The sequence below is a fragment of the Molossus molossus genome, unplaced genomic scaffold (genome assembly GCF_014108415.1).
Source record: "Molossus molossus isolate mMolMol1 unplaced genomic scaffold, mMolMol1.p scaffold_m16_p_2, whole genome shotgun sequence".
Classification (NCBI taxonomy): Eukaryota; Metazoa; Chordata; class Mammalia; order Chiroptera; family Molossidae; genus Molossus; species Molossus molossus.
Genome location: NW_023425355.1, coordinates 63303626 through 63325176, shown reverse-complemented (window position 1 = coordinate 63325176; position 21551 = coordinate 63303626). Strand labels below are relative to the sequence as shown.

The 21551-nt window shown below is 49.4% G+C and overlaps 1 protein-coding gene across 2 annotated transcripts in view; it reads left to right on the top strand.

Moving 5' to 3' along the window:
- The first annotated feature begins 8682 nt into the window (after positions 1-8682).
- ELF4 (E74 like ETS transcription factor 4) overlaps positions 8683-21551 on the top strand; it is a 46295-nt gene continuing 33426 nt past the window's right edge. Inside the window, exon 1 of one of the 2 annotated variants that reach the window (XM_036270701.1) lies at positions 8683-8879. The gene's annotated coding sequence lies outside the window, so the exon portion shown is untranslated. Of the gene's footprint in view, positions 8880-9050; positions 9170-21551 lie in introns of those variants that run through there. The other variant, XM_036270702.1, reaches the window with a different exon arrangement.

Sequence of the window (21551 nt, the reverse complement as noted above, 5' to 3'; positions counted from 1 at the left end):
CTCTCCCACTCTATCTGAACAAAAAATGGAGAAATGTCCTCGGGTGAGGATAAAAAAACAAACAAACAGCCCTGGCCGGTTTGGCTCAGCGGTTAGAGTGTCGGCCTGCGGTCCGGAGAGACCCAGGTTCGGTTCCCGCTAAGGGCACGTACCTTGGTTGCGGTTTGTCCCCAGCCCTGGTTGGGTCGTGTGGGTGGCAACCACTCGATGTGTCACTTTCATGTCGATGTTTCTCTCTCTCTCTCTCTCCCTCTCACTCTATCTGAACAAAATATCGAAAAATGTCCTCGGGTGAGGATAAAAAAAAAACAAAAAAAACTCCAAGACCAGCCCGTTTACCCCCCTTTGCTCTTAGTCGTTGCCCAGAAGTGCGGTGACAAGTAAGCCAAGAAGCTTGCAAGCCTCACTAGCACTCAGTTCTTGGCTCTTACCACAGAGACAAAAGAAAACATCACCCAATACTATGATTTTCTAGGTGGGAAAATATGCTTGATCACTGCCCTCCCAAGGGAAAAGGGAGTTTCTGGTGTTTTAGAGACCAGCAGAGCTCCTACAGCTTGGAGTCCTCCCTGGCCCTGGCCTGAGGCCCTTTGCCACCTTGTTGAGACTAATATTCCAAGCAACCTGTGTGGGATTCTGGCCTCCCACTCCAGTGGAAGTCCTCAAACTAGGGGCACAGTAGGATGGGGGCTTGAAAACACAGAAACCTTGGCTTCAAAGTCACTCCACCTCAACCTGGACCTGGCCAGTACCAAGTTCTAGGAGGAAGGGCCACAGTGACCTATCTGGTGATCAACTTGACTTAATGTAAGGGTCCAGGGCAGCTCAAGGCTCAGAGCACTCTATATTTGCCCCCATGGTGGCACAAGTCCTGTCTGCTGCTCTGCTCATTGGAACAGTAGGTTCCAAAGAAGAGACTTCAGCTTCCAAGTGACCTTCCCAGCCAGTTCCTAAGCCCTGAGGAGAGAAGGAAATCCCCAGATGCCATCCTCTCAGCAGGTGCTCCCTGTGATAGGTGGATAATTGCAAAAGAATACCTTAGTGGGAACTTTGTTCAGAGTTGGGCATATGCAGTTTCCTCCCTGGCATTTCCTGTGCACCCCAGAACAACACACAGTGGCCAGGTTGTGACAGAAGCGCAGAGGTCTCCTCCGGGACTCTCGCCCGCCTCTTCCCTCCCAGCTGCCCCACTGGGTCTTTCCCCAGGAGCCAAGAGCCGCCCAGATGGGATGTGAGGAAGGTAGGGGACGGGGCGGGTGGGGGCAAGAAAGGAGGGATCGAGGGGAAGTTTCAAGGGGAGTGCAGGGTATTTTCAGAAGTCAGGGGATCAGGCTCAATATGACTTCACCGCTTCCGGAGAAGGAGCCCGGGTCCAGAGGCCGCTGGGAGCGCAGCCGCAGGAATACAAGGTCGCAGCAGCCGGCAGCCTGTGCCCAGCGGGCAGAGACGGGCTCGGGGCTAGCCAGGCCTTCTGGGGCTCGGGCGGCGAAGGGAAGGCACACGCGAGCCAGGAAGGCTCTGGTCGGGGGGCGGAGGACGGGGACCTGACCCCTCTCTCTCCTTCTTCCTCCACCAGTTCCCTCAGGGGCCCAGGCTCCGCGAGGCGCGTGTCTCGCCTGCAGATGGTGCTGCGGAAGCGCCCTGGGCGCACGTCTGTGGGTCGGGGCGGAGCTCAGCCCGCGGGGATCCGGGCTTTGGAAGGCGAACAAGCGGAGAAAGGAGCTGGCCAGGCAAAGGCCGGAGAGGACGCCAGAACCTCCTGTGCGCCGGCGGCCCGGCGCTCCCCCCATGTGGCGGGAGATGGGGAGAGTCTACCTGCTGTACTAGCGCCCAGGCTTGGGGCTGGCTCCCGCACCCTTCCATCCGTCCACCTTCCTGGCCCCGTGGAGCTCGGGGCAGCTCACCTTCAGCAAAGGGATTGCGATTTCGGAATGCATTTACGTGGAAACTTTGAGTCGCGTCTTGGGCGTCCGGGGTTTTCCTGGACAGCCACTCTCTAGCCTGGCACCCTTGAGACCCAGAATGCATCTCCTGCACAGGGATAGACTGTGGCTGGCACTGCGACGCAGTCTGGGGCCAGGGCTTAGCCTAGATGAGGGGTTGGGGCTCAGCCTTGGGCTGGATGTAGAGCGATGGTTAAGGATTCCATGTTAGTCAGTAGCCATAAAGAAAAATAATAAGAAACTAATCTGTGGCTCAAACTTGCAACCTTGGACTCCGTAGATGGAACTTTTGTCCTACCTCCTTGCAGGCCCTAAGCTCTTGAAGTCACGATGCTGCTGACCTCGTGTTGGTTCATGACTGTGTAGTGGCTGTTTAGTTAACATATTGAGAGTATCAGGGCACAAAAACAACCTGTGACCAGACACCTGAAAAAAAAATTGTTGGGGCTCCAGTTTCACCCTTTTCAGAGGTTCCAGTGGCTATTCCCATGATACAACTTTACATATATACAGAGTGTGTCTCCTTTGAACCAAGATTTTTTTTTTTAAAGCTATGCCCTGTACTAGTGTTCTGGGTGCTTCTTCTCCCTGTTTTCAGGATGTCCAAAGCCATCTGAGAAAGTTATCTAAGGATTTTCCATAAAGAAAAGGAAAGGGGTAAAAAAAAAAAAAAAAAAAAAAAAAAAACCAAAGGATCCTAACCGTTCCCAGGTTTCAGTGTGTGCCAGGAGAAATACCGTCTGTCTCCTGCCCAGACCTCAGATCCTGGGCCTCCTTCCTACAGGGCGGTGCCCAGTTTATTCCTGGAAAACCCCTCCTTTCTACTAACCCCTTACCCAAGATGTCTCCTCCCAGAGCATGTCCTAGGAAAAGGATCATATCATCAAAGCTTGATGTCCCCTGTCCCCTCTCTCTGACCCCAACCTGACTTGCCACAATCCTCAGCCTGCCCCCTCCTTTGATGCCCTGGGGCTGGCTTCTCCTGGAGTAGGGCCTGAGCTGTGGCCTCTCCCTCCAGCCTGGCCCTGCGCCCCACTAGGTGACTAGGACAGGATCTGATATACTAATTTGTGTTAATGTGATAATGAGTGCTAATGGGGTCAAATGCTAGCCACTGGCCAATTTCTAGCCTGGCCTCCAGGCCTCAGCCCCAAGTAGAGGCTGCAGGGATGGGAATTTCAGGCTGACTAATTTCCACAGCCGGCTTCAGGGGGCGGGGGAGTGGGAGGAACCAAAGTCCCAGACTATCCCAGGGTTCTGGTGCCTTTGCGCTGCTGCCTCGGTTTCAGTTTCATCCTTGGCTGATACTTTCCTCTGACTAGTGGAATTGCTTTGGTTTCCCTCCAACCCCTCTCCCTTCCCCAGCTGCCCCCCTTTGGACTGCTAGCTTCCCTCCACCAGCCCTTCACTTCTTGAGGGGAGAGATGGGAAGATAATTTGGCAGCAATGAGGAAAAAATGTACACGTAGACACCCTCAGACACACAGGCTCACATACCATACTGCCTTACAGACAAATGTGCAAGAGGACTCGACACTCACATCCAAGAATTGGCCCACACCCCGCCACACACACACACACACACACACACACACCAGGCCAGGGTTATACTCTCACTCACATCTGAGAGACCCACATGGACACACACATAGGCAGGCAAGGACCTACACATACCCATCCCACACACAGACCCCCACACACACTCACACACAAACCAGCAGCAGCAGCTGAGTTGGATGGCTTCCTCAGAAGAGGGAAAAAAGTTTGTTTGCTGCCAGCGAAGGGGCCTAGACATTCCGTGAAATGACTCATACTGCACCTTTATAGACATTAAATGTTGTATTTTTCTGGATTAAACAACAACAACCCTGGACCCCTGTCATGGGGGCAGGGTGAGGAAGCTGAGGAGTGGCTTCATTCCCATTGGGCCTCTGTCTAGTGCATGTCTCAGGCTTGTCCTAGCCTCCCTGTGGAATGGGGCAATCCTGAAATAGCAGAATCATCTACCTCCTGGTACAAACCTCTGCTTGGAGCCGCCCCTTGGCAGGATGTGAAGTGGGTGAAATTAAGAGCTGACAAATCCCCCTCTGAGCCTCTCCCTGTTCATCCCCAGTTCCTAGGATTTGGAGTCAAGCACAGTGCCCCCACTGTGAGATCCCAGTCTGAGTCCTTCCTGATCTCTCTTTCCAATCAAACACCCCCTTCCTAACTCTCTTGTGTCCACTCTTACTGCCACTGCCCTGCACAACTCCAGGGGACTATTCTCTGTAGATAACGTGTAGTACCTCAATGCAACGTCACTGGAGCCATCTCCACTCCCCTGAGCCTCCTCTCCATCTGAGAAGGTAATACCCAGCTTGATGGCTATTTGTGTCCTTGTCCCCTAGCCCATCCAAGGGCCACGGGAGGTCTCCACATGTTGGCATCCCTCTGCTCTCCATCCCGATCCCTTGGCCCAGCAGCAGCTTCTTGGAGCATCATGTGGCTTCTCCACAGGGCCTGGTGGCACAGTGAAGCCACCTGTCATACAAGATAGGTGTTGGGTCAGCAGATACTGGGGCTTGAGGGGTTAAATCTGGCTCCACTGGAGAGTGGCCCCAAAACTATAGACCCTTTGCTGCCTCTGATAGGTGCCCAGAGCAGGCTCCTACCCTCTGGTCCCAGGAAATTTTTTAGGCTGAGCCCCGGCTCCCACACAGGGACTAGTGGAATTAGAAACACCAGGTGGCTTGCCTTCATTTGCTGAACTCTGCCCAGAACCACTTCTGCCTTATTTTTTGCAAATGAACACAGAATTAGGTCCCTCCTCCTCCTCCCACCCCCAAATCTCCCACCAACCCAGAGGGGGCCTGAAGGACACTGAATCTGTCCTCCCCATAATAAACACTAGGCCTGCACAAGCACCTTCTATGTCAGGGCTGTCATCTCCCTCCACGCAGGCCCCTGAGCTGCTGTCCAGCCCTTCAAGAAGTGAAACCCGGCAGTCTTCTGAAGTTATGTAGGGGCTCTCAGGGTGCCAGGGCCAGTCCTTGCAAAGGCTTGCAGATCAAACGTATAACTCTCCATTGAAATGAGAGCAGGGTTCAGTCAGGAGACCAAATGGCTTTCCAAGAGCCCCAGCTAAGAAAGGTGGCCAGCCAGATGAAAGTTACGCTCTGGGAAGGTCTTCCCTACCTCCTCCTTTCATCTGTATGCCTGTGCTTTGGCCTAGGCACATCCTCATCCTCATTACGCCCTACTATGGGCTAGACCAACAGACCATCATCCCAGGAGGAAGCACTTTGGTATAAGCTATCCCAAGGAACTCTTCTATTTTGCAGCTACTCAACAATCTTTTTCAAACAAACACTCCTTGTGATGCCTAGCCACAGCTTGGGACTTAGAGCTTTCTGCCTATCATTGGATCTAGCTAGGGCCTTGTCATGTAAACCCAATAGAGGCAAACCCGGAGTTATTGAACATATTAGCACAGCATGATTGCTGGCTAGATAGACAGGATTATAGGGAGCTTCTCAACTTCACAGGTGGAAGGGTTCTTTTTAAACTATAACTTCTCTCCTGGATTTTTAATATGCTTCTCATTCTGAAAAGTCTGATTGATAGGTAGCTTTTCAAGCATGTGTCTGTGGTGGAAAGTAAGGGCCGTGGCCACAGAAGCTGTGGCAGTGTGGTAATTTGTTCTGGCCATGGGTTTGAATAGAATTTGTTTAGGACAAAGGGATGGGGGGGGGGTACGGGGAAGCAACCTTGTCTACAAAGAGCCTGAGGTGATCTGCAGAAGAACATAGGCTGTCAGGCACTGCTTAAAAGAGGGGCCAAAGAGGGGCTGAGGAAGTTGCCAACGGGGAATGGCAAGTTGAGTGGAGAGGTGGGGAGGTGTCCCTACACAGGCTATGGGCAACCAGGAGGCCCCTCCACTCCGGGAATGATCCAGGTTCTGAGAGGACCCAGTAGGGTCTGGAGAATGAGGGGAAACAGACTGGAAGGAAAGAGACTGAGAGTGTATGCTGGATGGCATGGCCTGGGCATCCATGGGCAACTCGAGAAGGGGAATTCCTGCCAAGTCAGGGAATGAGCCACTGGCAGAGACAGCATGGTTGTCATCGGGAGTGGTGATCTCAGCCTCCTGGCCCCGCCTGGCTGCAGCTCACCGGACAGATGGGTAAGTGGAAGAGTGTGGAGCCAGATGGGGAAGGGCTGGCAGGCTGGGGAGCAGCAAGGTCATTGGGAAAAGCAGCCTGGCTGACCTGGAGCCACGAAGTCAGGAAGGTCATTCAGGTGGCCCATGACTCCTCAAGGTGAGGTTGGCACAAGATTTTCATCAAGAGGGTAGGGTTTGTTTTGGCTGCAACTCCCAGATCATGGGGCTGTGGTTAGTTCTGAGTTGCTGGGGAAAGGGGGAACTTATGGGATTCCCACAAGCAGTGGGCTCCAGGTCACTGGCAGGCATTAGGGCCAGTCACTGTGAGCTGGTCGGGGCAGTGCTGTCCTTTCTCCCCATCCTTCTCAAGAGGAAGACCTCTGCTCTGGGTCTTCTGTGTCTTGAGGTTTCAGCCTTAGTTTAAACCACAAACACTCACAGGAAGGATCCACCATCAGTCCTCCAAAGCTTCTGGCCTGGCTCTGTCAGACCTCCTCACTCTCCTGCCCTGAGAGCTGGGTAGAGCAAAGCAAAATGAGAATGAAGATGATACTGAAGGTGGCTAACGTTAATTGAGGGCTTACTAGGCACCAGGTACCACCATAGATATAAGTTACCTCATTCAATCCTTATCACAGCCTTGTGAATTAGGTTATTTTTCCCCCCACAGCAACAGTATTTTTAATAATCCCTGGTTGAACATTATTCAAATGTCCCTAAATGGCAGAATGAATAAATGATTGTGATATAGTTGTAAAACATTATACTATACACCAAGAATGAATGATCTACAACTATCTGCAACAATATGAATCTCACAAATTGTTGGTCAAAAGAAGCCAGATACAGAGACGTTTATAGCATAACATTCCATTTATATAAAATACAGAAAGAGATAAAGCTAATTTATGCCCCAAGAAGATAGTGGTACCCTTTTTGGGGAGTGAGGTAGGTTCTCAACACCAATTCAAAAATAAGTGAGGCTTAGAGAGTTTAATTGACTTGCCTAAAGACACACAGCTGGAATAGGAACCCAGGTCTGTCTGTTGTTAGAGACCACTGAATTCTTAGCAAAATGGGAAAGTGTTTGTGTGTGTGTGTGTGTGCCCATTAGCGAGTTTCAAGGTCAAGATAAAAGGGACTTGGGGGACAGCTGGGACCTACTACAATTTTGATAGCAGAATCTCATGGACAAGAGGCCAGCAGAGAACTTTGTGTCTCCAGAATCCAGAATCCTCTGGGGAAAGCATGCCCACTTAGAAAGGGGAAAAGTGGAAATTTGCTCTTGGTACTTAGTTCAGGGACTTGGTAGCCAAGAGGTCTCAAGGGCCAGTGCCCCATTGCAGCCCATGGGGCTTCTCCTGGAAACCTGTAATCTGCAGCTGCCTTCGCAGGCATCGCATCACCCACCACCACTCCTGTCCTTCAGTCCTGTGCCAAAGACCATATTTTCCCAAGGCTGGGGAAGCAGGCAGATGCTGATGGCTGGGTAGGTTCCTGAACTGCAGGTCCTTTGGCACCACTGCCCCTCGGAAGGCCCTCTTGCCCCTGGGGCCCTTTCAGCCTTGCTCCTTTCTGCCAAGGAGATGCCAGGACTGAGACCATGTTGGCACCCTCTTTCAGACTCTGTAGAGCCATAAGGAGGGACAATTCCCAGTGCCTCTCTCCTAGAGCTTCCTAGCTGTAGAACCAAGGTGGAGAGGCTTGTGTGGAGGCTGAGGTAGGTCTAAGGAGAGGGTAAGGGGGAGAGAGAGGACACTGGGATTCAAGTGGTGCCTCAAGCAGAGCAGCCTGGCTTTGGACAGAAGGGGGCATGAGCTTTCTCCTAGCAACCCAACTCAGGCTGTCTGCACCTGCTGTGGTAGCCCAGCACCTTTCTCCAGCCCTTCCCTCATTCATACTCTTCCACCAGGAGTCCCTAGGCTCAACTTCTCTCAGAAGACCTCGGAACTCTCCAGTCACCCAAACTCAGGATGCATTTGGCCGGGGATTCCGCGGTGTTTGGGATTTGTTCCTGAATTGTATTCTCCTGGCATCTACTGGCCTCATTCACCCTCGCACCCCGCCCTCCAGCCAGGTCCGCAAACAGCAGGCGCTCAGTAATGTAGAGTTCAGGGCCAAAGGCGTCGAGCAAGTGGAGTGTGCAGGCCAAAGCGGCTGGATAGAGCCATCCAGAATCCCCGGAGAATGGAGTTCTCTCCAAGGCACTCGGGGTGGGGGAGCTCTCCGCCAGGGCCGGGGCAGAGCGCGAGCTGGGCACTCTGCTGGAGCCCGGCCCTCGAAGTCCACAGGGGGCGAGCGAGCCTTGAGGGGAAGGAGAGGCCTCGCGGGTCCCTGGCACGGCTCCCCCTGCCTTGTTGGCGACAGCGGCGGGCCTGGGGTGGAGGGGCGCTGTTTCCACCATGACGCCTCCTCCCTCCCTCGCTCCCTTCCTCACCCCGCCCGCCCGCGGTCCCTCCCGTCGGTCCCTCCCTCCGGCTCTTCCCTCCCTCCCACCCAGCCTCCTTCGCGCCCGCCCCAGCCGCCGCCTGAGGGGACGTGTGTGGCTCTGGTGCAATTTCCCCTTTCGCTCGGCTGTCTCGGTGCAGGTCTTCGCTGGCTCGCGCTCCCTACCCGGGCGCCCCCACCGCCCGCCTGGGCCCTTCTGCGTCCACCCTGCCCCCCGGAGTCGTTTTCTCAGGGCCGCCGCGGGTTCACCTGGAATTTGCATCTCACCCTCGAACTTGCCATTGGCGGCGCGACGTGTGGGAGAGCCTGCGTCTTGCCCGCCCGGACCGGCCTGCCCCCGCGCTGAGGTGAGTCACGGGCGCAGGGCCGTGGGGGCAGGCGGGCAGCGATCACAGGAGACGAGGAAGGAGGGAGGCGAACGCTGGCCCCGGCGGCCGCGGGGACCGACCCGGCGCTAAGCTCAACTTCCACTTCTCCTTTTGCCGGCGCCGTGATACCGGCGCCACTTGCCCGGCCCGGCTTCTCAGGGGAGAAGGCAGGCTGGCGGGGCTGGGGACCCGGGCGTCTCGGTCCTCGGAGCGGGGAGGGGAGCACAGCGACCGATCCCGGCTCAGCGACTGAGCCCACTTCGTCTCAGGTACGTCGATGGCGCCGGTTCTTTGAGCCCTCGGGGACTTTGAAAAGTTTGTCCGAGGGCGGGATCCCGGGCCTCGGGGCCCCGGAGTGTAGGGGTTGGGAGCCCAGAGGAGAGGAGAGCCTCAGCGTGTTGAGTCCCGCCCTTGCCTCGCCCCACCGCGTGTGTGCTGTGGAACCCTGGCTCCTGATCTGGGCTTAGAAGCGGAATTGATTTCCTGAGTCAGGGTGGGGGATCATTTTTCTTGCGCCCTGGGCAGCTCGGGTCCTTTGACGGGACCGATCGCGACAACAGGCCCCCAAAAGCTGGGTGCCTGTGGCGGGAGGTTGGGCGGGTCCGTGGTGGGGCTGTTAGATTGATCCAGTGGCCCGTAGGGCTTCTGGGACCAGGCGCCTTAGGGTGAAACACACACACACACACACACACACACACACACACACACTCGCGCGCGCGCCCGCGCGCGCTCACACACACACTTGAATAATTGGATCGCCAAAACAGAGACCTCTTGGCGGGGTGGGGGACCGGAGTTTGTGTGTGAGCCAGCCAGCAGCCTTCCCTCTCCCCGGTTCCCGCTCTCCTGGGTTCTCCCGCCTCGCGGTTCCTTCTTCTGCTGCCGGCCAGGGGAGTCCGCAGCCACACAGCGCGGGATTCCCTACCGACAGCGTCGTGCTTTTGGAAACTGCTGAGGCTGTAGTGGCTTTATGAATTCCTGGTCTCTCCACCGCACCCTAACTCTGCCGCCCCTTTCTCACGACTGTGTCCAGGAACAGTGCCGTTCTGACCAGAGCCACCTCCTGACCCCTTGGCACCTGGCTCAGCCGGATTCTCCCTGGTTGCTCCCACCACCACCACACCCCAACCGTGTGATTCGATGGCCTTTTGATTCCTGTCCCCCATCCCTCTGCCGGAGATTGAGGCCTGTCTGGTCCTGCAGCTTCTTCTGGTTAATGTTTGCCAATTCATTGTGGCTAATCATTTTAATTAGCTCTTAAAATGGGGAGGAACAGTTAACCTTGGACTTCTCAATTTTTGCCTGGTGGGGCCTCAAATGGGAGGAGTGCTGGGGAGGTGGGGAGGTAGGAGCGGAAGTGAGGTCACCACCCCAGGGCCTGAGCCACCACTGCTGGGCCCCAACAGCTGGTGGGCACGCCCAAAAGGGACTCACCCCCTAAGAGCTGACCCCTGGCCTGAGTGCCAGGTGGGAGGGGGATGCGGGGTACAGATCTAGCTCTCCCCTTTGGCACTGAAAATGCCCAGGGAACACGTATGTCTGGCAAGAATGCAAATCCCTCCTCACAGTTAGTTACACAGGGTTTGACCGTTTATAAGGCACTTCCTACCATTAATTCAGTGGACCCAGAGCAGAAACAGCTTAGCAGGGAGTTATCTTGAGTTAAGTGAAGGACTGAACTAATCTGGAGACTTCCTATGGCCTGAGGTGTGAGGAGGTGTGAGGAAGAGACTGCCTTGCATGTGGTTGTCTCTAAGCCTGGATTCAAAGGCTGGGATTTCTTGGGGCTGGGGACGTTGAGCAGGCTCCACGTTGCCACCCTCACCCAGCCTCCACTGTGAACCTAAGGAGTGGCTTGTTTGCAACTATGTCTGGCATTCCTCCCACTGCTGCACTGTTTGCTTGGTGGTTGCTCCAGAACTGGAGCCCACCCATGGACAAGCGGGGGGCCTGAAACCCATCCTCCTCCTGCCTAAGTCTAAGAGGTAGCACAGTGGTTTCTGTCTCCTCTGTCCTATATTGGGATCTAAAAATGAGGGTGCTGTGGTCTGTCATTCATGGGCCTGACTGAAAGGATGTGCAAACTACCCCAACCTGCAAAATTCAGGGCTTTTGTCCCTAAAAGCCCCAGCCAGGCGCAGGCTGAGGGGACTGTTTTCCCAGGGAAATCCCCGCTCCTAAGTTTGGCCTTGGTCCTCAACCCCCCCCTTTTTCATTTCCCCCTCCAATCCCTAGAACCAGGCCCTCTGGGTCTAAATCTAGCTTTCTTATTCACTAGCCATGTGATTGCAGCCAGCTGTATGCCTCAGTTTCCACATCTGTCTAATGGGGCCCACCCCATAAGGTTGTGCTGATTATCAGAACAGTATGGGGCACACAGTAAACATAGACTAGCACTATGATATTGCCTAACACAGTGCCTGAAGCTCAGGTTCAACTCAAAAAGCATTTGCTGAGAGCCAGTCCCAGGACCAGGCACCAATGGCAGGGAGGAAAATGTAGTGAAGAGGGGTGGAGAGAGTGGCTGGGTCATCTGTATAAATAACCATAGTCAAAGCCAGATTGGAGTTTTTGAGCCAGTTCCGGGAGCTAGGTACCCCCTTGTTTGAAGACCCCGACTGGGTTCTGCTCTGGATGCCCCTCCCCCACTCCAGGCTTGTCCTGGGATTTGGGTGAATGACAGGGAAAGGGGACCTGGTTCCTGTGTGGGATGCAGGTGACAAGCATTCAGTGGCGTCATTTGGTGAGTTCAGGGCAGGCTGACACTATTTAGGGCTTCCCCCAAACACCCCTCTAGCCCCAGGAGTGGCAGGGCCCATGCCTATCATGCCCTTTGCACGTCCCGGAGGTTCTCAGATGAGCTGGGGAGAGCATTGAGCAGCCTCCTCTCTTCAGGCTTGGGCCTGACCCCAACCTGGGCTTGGTTATCTCACTGGGATTTCTAAACTGCAAAGAGGTTTCTGGCTTCACTGCCAATTTATTCCCTTTGTGGTTCTCAGACTGAAAACTAGTTCTGCAGAGGAGAGAGGAAACTCATCCGCGGTACCCAGAGTCCCATGGGCGCTTTCCTAGGTGTCAGGGGCTTTTCTCATCAACACCAATCTGCCTGCAAATCTCTGGACGCTGAGCCTCGCGTGGCCTGTAATCATGGCCCTGCTGCTAAAGCCCTATAGCCCAGACCCTAGCCCTGGTTGCCAAGGAACTGCTGGTCGGAAAACTTATGAGGGTTTTGACCTCATAGGGGCTGCTGCTGAGTTTCGATTCAACAGACATTTATTAACTCCTACTGTGTGCCCAACCTGTGCTAGGTGCTGTGGAGGAGGCTCGTGAAGGAGGGGGGCAGTGGGGTGGGGCGGGGAGATGACTAAGACACTGAAACAATCAGAGGCTAGAACAAACAACCAGACCAGGGGCTGGTCAGGTGCTAATTGTGCTCCTTGGAGCAGGGGCCAGAGGCAGCCAGGGCTCTGAGGTCAGCAGCTGGAGGAGGGAAGGAAGGCTTTGTGAGGGACAAGCCTCAAGCTAGACCTTGAAGGGGGGTGGAGCGGTGAAGAGAGATTTGACTAGACAGAAAGGTGAGAAAAGACGCCTTCCTTTCTCTTCCCTGGCCATAGATTGACCTTGGAAGCCTGGATAATTGTTTGGCAAATGCGTGCCACATAAAAAACCAGGTCAGTCAGTGTGCGTGGCTCATTGCAGACCCCAATCGACATTCTAGGAGGTATAAAGTGCCTGGTCCAGACCAGGAGCCCAGCCTGTGTTGATAAGACACAAAGGATGGCCAGGCTTCCCTGCCATCCAAGATGAGGGGATTTCATTTTGACACCCCCCCCCACACACACACACACACACATACACAGGCCCTGGTGAGAAGAAAGGGGAAAAGAGAGATAGGGGTCACCAAAGGAACAGGAAAGCTGACACATCACAGTTGTTCATGGCAGCCACAGACTGGTTGGGTCCCACCTTCCATAGGCTTCTGGGAGTTCTCTGGAAGCCCAGAGGTTCTGGTGGAAGACAGTGATTTTCATTTTCTCATCCATCTGAGAACCAAAGCGTCTGGAGATTTCCACATGTCTCTATCCAGACCACTGGACTAGGGCAAGTACTAGCCATTTATTTGTTCTGCTGCTTTGTGTCTCCGATGGCTGGGCATAGAGGGGAACTTTGCCCTTGTCGGATTTAATTGGATATAAACACATGGACACATACATGCCCACACTCATCACTTGTGCCCTCTCACTGCCCTCTTGTTCTGCCCCCTCCACAGCACATTGCAACACCAGGGGCACACCAGAGTGCCCTTTTTGGACAGAAAATTGTATCCTGAGGTGAGTTTCTTTGCAAAGAGACCCCAGCCTGCTCCCAGGGTGAGGAGGAGGGTCAGGCAGCAAGTACAGGTGTTTCGTGCAGGTGGGTCTGCAAGGGAAAGCGCCAGATTTCTCAGAGAGCCCATCAAGAAGCAAGAAGGTTAAGCAGCTTGCCCAGGTTGAGCAAACTTTTTCTTAGGTTCCTGCCTTCTTTTTTATTTTATTTTTTCTTTATTGATTTTAGAGAGAGAGGAAGTGAGAGGGAGAGAGATAGAAACATCGAGAGAGAACATCGATTGGCCGCCTCCTGCATGCCCCCCACTGGGGATCGGGCCCATAACCTGGGCATGTGTCCTGACCTGGAATCTAACTGGGACCTCTTGGTGCATGGGTCGATGCTCAGCCACTGAGCCACACCGGCCAAACTTAGGTTTCCACCTTCGTGATGGATCACTTTCTTGTTCCAGTGCTGGCACTCCCTCTTCATAATCCACCTGCTCTTTCTGAAGCTTCCTTTCCTCTTCTAGTCTAACCCAAAATCCTTCCCAAGAAGTGTATTATCTAGAGGCAGGGAAGAGCACAGATTCTTTGCCTTTATATCCCAGACCTACCACTTACTGACCATATGACTGTGTGCTCATTGCTTAACCATTCTGGGTCCCAGTGCCCACCTTATTGGTTGGAGTTAGGATTAAAGGAGATAATGCATGTAAAGCACTTAGCTTGGTGTCTGGCACATAGTAACCTCCCAATAACTGCTAGCTGTTATTATTCCTGTGGCTATTGTTGTTGTTGTTATCATTTCCCCTTCACATATCCTTGACTTTGCCAGGCCCCAGGGATCAACTGCTTCTCTGGCAGTACTGGCAGGGAATGCCATATACATTCCTAAAAGCAAGAGGAAGATTTTCCAGATTTTTCTGCTAACTTGTTAACCCTCCCATCACACAGGATAAGGAGAGGATGTGAAAGAAGATTGTGTGTGTGTGTGTGTGTGTGTGTGTGTGTGTGTGTGTGTGTGTAGAGTAAAACTCATCTTTAATATTTTTATTAACATTGCCATCTTTATCTCACCATTTTTATCTTGAGTATCATTCACTTTAGGAATCAGAGTAAGTAAGTTTATTTGAGAGCAGGTCTCATAGTCCACCCCTGGTGAGTATTTAGCAATCATGTTTGTTGTTTTTACACTACTGAATGTAGAATTCTGGAAGTTGACTGACCAACACTGTTCACTTTCTCCCTCTTTCGCTAGAATAGATTATGGGTCCATTCTGGACCAATGCCCAGAGGCCTGGGGTTAGAACTGGGGCACTGCCTTTGCCCAGACTTCCTAGGGGGCTGGGCCATTCCCATTCCAAAGGCCTCCCAGAAAGTAACTTTGAGGTTCGACCTGCTATCAAATGGATTGTGTTTGCTTGAGGAGCCTGTGGCCACCAGCAGGGCCAGGAGGTCCAGGATAAACTGGATCACCCTTATACTACCCCTAGAACCACTTCACCCAATCCCTTGGTTCTGCCCTTCAGATTAGAACTGCTAGGCCTCAGGGGATGGGAGACTGGGCAATTAGTCTTAATCTCCCCAAATTCCAGATGTCCTGATAACAAGGAGGTACTTAGACATACATTTAAGAGATAATATGTCTTTTCCCCATAATTCCCTCAGAGGATAAGAGAGACTAGTTCAGCTACGCTGCTTCTCTTAGAATCCATGCACAGAAAATACCACTTTCTTGGCGCCATGCTAATCTTAAGTACACACACACACACAAATACACACATACAACATAACAAGCCCAGGCCCCTGCTCTGAAGGATCTAAACCCAAATCTAGAGCTGTAGCAATACATATGCACATAGTCCCTCAGCAGGCCAGGCAGGAGCTGAAGTGCCAACTAGCCTATGGCGCTTAAGATTTGTAGATTGGGTGATGGTGGGGGCCCATGGTTTACCTAGAGGAAGATCATTCTTCTCAGTGAGAGAGCAGACGAGTTTTTCTTTTCTTTCTTTCTTTTTTTTTTTTTTTTTGGTGTGTGGTATGTGCCCTTAGCAGGAACCGAACCCAAGACTCTCAGGTCCGCAGGCCGACGCTCAACAGCTGAGCCAAGCTGGAAAGAGAGAGCATTGGCTGTGCTATAGGGGCATTCCAGGCTAGGAGAGACAATAACACTGCCATGAGAGTGAACAAAAGATACAACCAACACAAACCCACTAGAATCAGCACACTCAGTAAATCCCAAGGTTCAGAATTTGTCTCTACTGGTGGCACCAAAGAATGTTTTTTTTCTAGGAGAGCATAGATGTTCTTTCTTCAGTCTTTACTGCTGTTACAGAATAAAATTCTATATAGTTAAATTATATACTCATTTAATTATGTTTCATAGTAATGTAACTTAGTAAAATTACAGAGTGTTGTTGTTATTGTATTCATCTGGGAAACTTTCTCTTTATTTAACAGGTTTGAGATAATATTGACATACAAGAAACTGCACATATTTAAAGTGTGCAATTTGATAATATTTGATATTTGTAGATACTCATGAAACCATCACCCCTGAAAGTTTCCTTCTGCACCTTTGCAATCCCTTGTTCTCATCCTGAGCAACCACTTACCTTCTTTCTGTCAGTATCAATTATTATGCATTTTCTTTTTTAATTGAAATATACTTGGCATATAATCTTGTGTAAATTTAAGGTATACAACATGTTAATTTGATTTATTTATACATTGTAATATGGCTGCTATTGTGATAATTAGCACTTCTGTCACTTTACATAATTATCCTTTCTTTTTAGTGATTGGAATAATTAAGATCAAGTCTCTTAAAAAGTTCAATTATTATAATACATTATTGTTGTCCTATATTCACTGTATTGTGTACTACAGGTCTAGGGCTTATTAACTACTCATTGTAATAGTTTGCATTCTCTAGAGTTGTTTTCTTTTTAATTTTTTTTTTCATTATTGATTTTAGAGAAAGAGGAAGTGAGAGGGAGAGAGAGATAGAAACATCTATGAGAGAGAACATGGATTGGCCGCCTCCTGCACGCCCCCCTCTGGGGATTGGGCCCACAACCTGGGCATGTGTCCTGACCTGGAATCAAACTGGGACCTCTTGGTGCATGGGTCGATGCTCAACCATTGAGCCATAGCAGCCAGACTAGAGTTTTATATAAGTGGAATGATGTAGCATGTACTCTCATTTTGTATGACTTCTTTTATCCAGCATATTTATTTTAAGACTCATCAATGTTGTTATATTACATTAGTATTTTATTTATTTTTACTGCTAAGTAGCATTCCATTATATGGATATACCATACAGTGTTTATTCATCAGCTGATGAGCATTTTGTGCCCACCCTCCTCCATTTTTGGCTATTACCAAAAAAAAGTGGCTATGAACATCTGTGTACAAATCTTTAAGATCTTTGTGTGGCTATATATGTCCTTTTTTCTTGGTTACATGCTTAGGCATTTAATGACTGAATCATACAGTATTTGTAGGTTCAACCTTTTGAGAAACTGTTTTACAAAGTGGCTGTACCATTTTACAAGCCCACCAGCAGTATATGAGACTTGATATTGTTTCATAGCCTCTCCAAAACTTGGTGTGGGCAGTCTTTTTTTTTCTGGTTAATCCTCACCTGAGGATATTTTTGTGGATAGTTTTCCATTGATTTTTAGATCCTTTCAGATCCTTTGCCTCCTGCACGACCCCTACCGGGGCTGGGAATCGAACCTGCATCCCAGGTAAGTGCCCTTGACTGGGAATCAAACCTGAGATCCTTCTGTCCTTGGGCTAAGGCTCTAACCATTCTGCAACCGTCCAGGGTGTGGGCAGTGTTTTTAATTTTAGCCATTCTAACAGGTGTGCAGTGGTATCTCATTGTGGTTTTAATTTGTATTTCTTTAATGACTGATTATGTTGAGCATCTTTTCATGTACTTATTTGTTACTCATATATTTTCTTTTGTGAGGTGTCCATTCAGATATTTTACCCATTTTGAAATTGACTTGTTTTTTTTATCCTTGTAGTTGAGTTTTGAGATATATATATATATATATATATATATTTTCTGGATATAAGACCTTTATCAGATACATGCTTTGCAAAGATTTTCTCCACGACTGTAGCTCATCTTTTCATTTCTTCACAGTGTCTTTTGAAGAGTGGAAGATTTTAATTTTGATCAAATCCAACTAATCAATTTTTACTTTTATGGATCATGCTTTTGGTGTTGTATCTACGAATTCTTCACCTAGCCCTAGGTCACAATTTTTTTTACATTAAAAATTTTTTTCAATTACATTTGATATCCAATATTATTGTATATTAGTTTCAGGTGTACAGCATAGTGGTTTTATACATATATATTTTCAGGGTGTCTCCCTAAAATGTATACAGAGTGTCTGTAGGTTCTTTATATTTTGAAAATAAAGCCCTGGCCGGTTTGGCTCAGCGATTATTTATTTTTTATTTTTTCCCTCACCCGAGGATATTTTTCCATTTTTTGTACTGATAGAGTGGGAGGGAGAGAGAGGAAGGGAGAGAGAGAGAGAAACATCGACATGAAGGGACACATCGAGTGGCTGCCACCCGCACGACCAACCAGGGCCGGGGACAAACTGCAACCGAAGTACGTGCCCTTAGCGGGAACCGAACCCGGGTCTCTCAGGACCATAGGCCGACGCTCTAACCGCTGAGCCAAACTGGCCAGGGCTGGCTCAGCGATTAGAGCATTGACCTGCGGTCCAGAGAGACCTGGGTTCGGTTCCCGCTAAGGGCACGTACCTCGGTTGCAGTTTGTCCCCGGTCCTGGTTGGGTCGTGCTGGTGGCAGCCACTCAGTGTGTCCCTTTCACGTCGATGTTTCTTGCGCGCGCGCTCTCTCTCTCTCTCTCTCTCTCTCTCTCTCTCTCTCTCTTCCTCTCCCTCCCTCTCACTCTGTCTGAACAAAAATTGGAAAAATGTCCTCGGGTGAGGATAAAAAAAAGAAGAAAATAAAATATATTTTAATAAACACTGGCTTTATAATTACACTTTTTTTTTATCCTCACCTGAGGACATTTTTGCATTTATCTTCAGATAGAACGGGAGGGAGAGAGGGAGAAAGAGAGAGAGAGAAACATCGAGTGGTTGCCACCCACATGACCCCAACCAGGGCCGGGGACAAACTGCAACCGAGGTACATGCCCTTAGTGGAAACTGAACCCGGGACTCTCCGGTCCGCAGGCTGACGCTCTAACCTTGGAGCCAAACCAACCAGGGCTATAATTACAATTTCTTTTGTATACATTTTTTGGGACACCCTATATATTTTTTACAAAGTGATCCCCCCAATAAATTTAGTACCTACCTGGCACCATACATAGTTATTACAATATTATTGACTATATTCCCTATGCTGTATTTCCCCTGTGACTATTTTATAACCACCACTTTGTACTTCTTAATTCCTTTACCTCTTTAACCCAGCCCCCCAACCCCTCCTCCATCTGGCAACCATCAATTTGCCCTTTGTATCTATGCGTCTGTTTATGTTTTGTTTGTTCATGTATTTTGTTCTTCAGATTCCACATGTAAGTGAAATCATGGTATTTGTCTTTGTCTGACTTATTTCACTTAACATAATACCCTCTAGGTCCATCTATGCTGTCCCAAATGTTAAGATTTTATTCTTTTTTAGAGCTGAGTAATATTCTATTGTATATATACCATCAATTTTTAAAAATAGTTTATTGATTTTTTAAAATACGTTTTTATTGATTTTTTTAGGGAACGAGAGATAGAAACATCAACGTGAGAGAGATACATTTACCGGGTACCTCCTGCAATGCCCCTTACTGGGGATCAAACCCGAAACCCCAGGCATGTGCCCTGGCAAGGAATCGAACTGACAGCCTCTCAGTGCATGGGATGAATGCCCAACCAACTAAGCCACACCGGCCAGGGCATATACCACCACTTTTTTATCCATTCATCTATTGATGAGCACTTGGGTTGCTTCCATATTTTGGCTATTGTAAATAACTCTGCAGTGAACATAAGGGTGCATATACCTTTTTGAATTAGTGTTTTGGATTTCTTCGAATACGTACCCAGGAGTGGAATTGCTGGGTTGTAAGGTAGTTCTATTTTTATTTTTTGAGAACCTCTGTACTGTTTTCCATAGTGGCTGCACTAATCTTCCATCCGACCCAACAGTGCACAAGGGTTCCTTTTTCTCCACATCCTGGCTAACATTTGTTATTTGTTGATTTATTGATGCTAGCTAGCCATTCTGACAGTTGTGAGGTGATATCTCACTGTGGTTTTAATTAGCATTTCTCTGATGATTTATCTTTGAAAAGTTAGTTTCTTTTCATATGTCTATTGGCCCACCTGTATGTTCTCTATGGAGAAATATGTATTCAGATCCTGTGCCCATTTTTTTGTTGTTAATTCTTACTGGACGATATTTTTTGCATTGATTTTTTAGAGAGTGGAAAGGATGGAGGGAGGGGGCGAGAGAGGGGGGAGAGAGAGAAAGAGAGAGAGAGAGAGAGAGAGAGAGAGAGATGTGAGAGACACAACTATTGATTGCCTCCCGCACATGCCCCGACCTGCGGCTGGGGATGGAACCTGCAGCCAAGGTACATGCCCTTGACCAGGAATCAAACCCATGACCCTTCAGTGCACAGGTCTACGTTCTAACCACTGAGCCACACTAGCCAGGGCTCCTCTTGCCCATTTTTAATTGGATTGTTTGTTTTCTTGATGTTAAGGTTGTATGAGTTATTTATAAATTTTGGATATTAACCTCTTATTGGATGTATCAATGGTAAATATGTTCTATTCAGTGTGTTGTCTTTTCATTTTGTTGATGGTTTCCTTTGCTGTGCAAAACATTTTAGTTTGACGTAGTCCCATGTGTTTATTTTTTCTTTTGTTTCTCTTGCCTAGTGTAATATATCAGAAAAAATATTGCTACGAGAAATGTCAGAGACTTTACTGCCTATATTTACTTTTAAGATTTCTATGGTATCAAGTTTTACATTTAAGTGTTTAATCCATTTTGAGTTTATTCTTGTATATGGTGTAAGAAGATGGTCTAGTTTCATTTTTTGCATGTATCTGTTCAGTTTTGCCAACATCATCTATTGACTAGACCATCTCTATCCCAATGTATATTCTTGCCTCCTTCATCAAATATTAATTGAGCCGTGGCCAGTTTTCTCAGTGGTTAGAGCATCGGCCTGCAGGGTCTCGGGTTCATTTCCGGTCGAGGACATGTATCTGGGTTGCAGGTTCCATCCCCAGCCCCGGTGGGGGTTATGCAGGAGGCAACCAATCGATGTGTCTCTCTCACATCAATGTTTCTCTCTCCCTCCCTCCCTTCCTCTCTATCTAAAAAAAATCAATGGAAAAATATCCTCAGGTGAGGATTAATTAAAAAAAATTAATTGGCCCTGGCCGGTTTGGCTCAGCGGTTGGAGCGTCGGCCTGCGGTCCGGAGAGACCCGGGTTCAGTTCCCGCTAAGGGCACGTACTTCGGTTGCACTTTGTCCCCGGCCCTGGTTGGTCGTGCGGGTGGCAGCCACTCGATGTGTCCCTTCACGTCGATGTTTCTCTCTCTCTCTCCCTTCCTCTCTCTCCCTCCCACTCTATCTGAACAAAAAATGGAAAAATATCCTCGGGTGAGGATAAAAAAAAAAAAAAATTAATTGACCATAAACGCATGAGTTTATTTCTGAGTTTTCTATTCTGTTCCATTGATAAATGTGTCTGTTTTTTATGTCAGTACCATGTTTTGATTACTACAGCCTTATAGTATAGTTTAACATCAGGTAGTGCAATACTTCCACTTTTTTTTTTCTTCTTTCTCAAGATTGCTGTGGTTTTCAGGGTCTTTTGTGGTTCCATATAAATTTTAAGATTACTTGTTTTAGTTCTTTGAAAAATGCCATTGGTTGTTTTTTTTTTAATCCTCACCTGAGGAGATTTTTCTATTTATCTTCAGATAGAGTGGGAGGGAGAGAAAGGGAGAAAGAGAGAAACATCTACGTGAGAGGAACACATCGACTGGTTGCCTCCCGCATGACCCGACCAGGGCCAGGGATGAACCGCAACCAAGGTGCGTGCCCTTGGCCAGAATCAAACCTATGACTCATTGGTCTGCGGGCTGATGCTCTACCGCTGAGCTAAACCGGCAAGGGCACCATTGGTATTTTGATGGGGATTGCACTGAATCTATAGATTGCTTTGGGTAGTATGGACATTTTGATGATGTTAATTCTTCCAATCCATGAGCACGGTATATGCTTCCATTTACTGTGTTTGTATCTTCTTCTTTTTCTTTC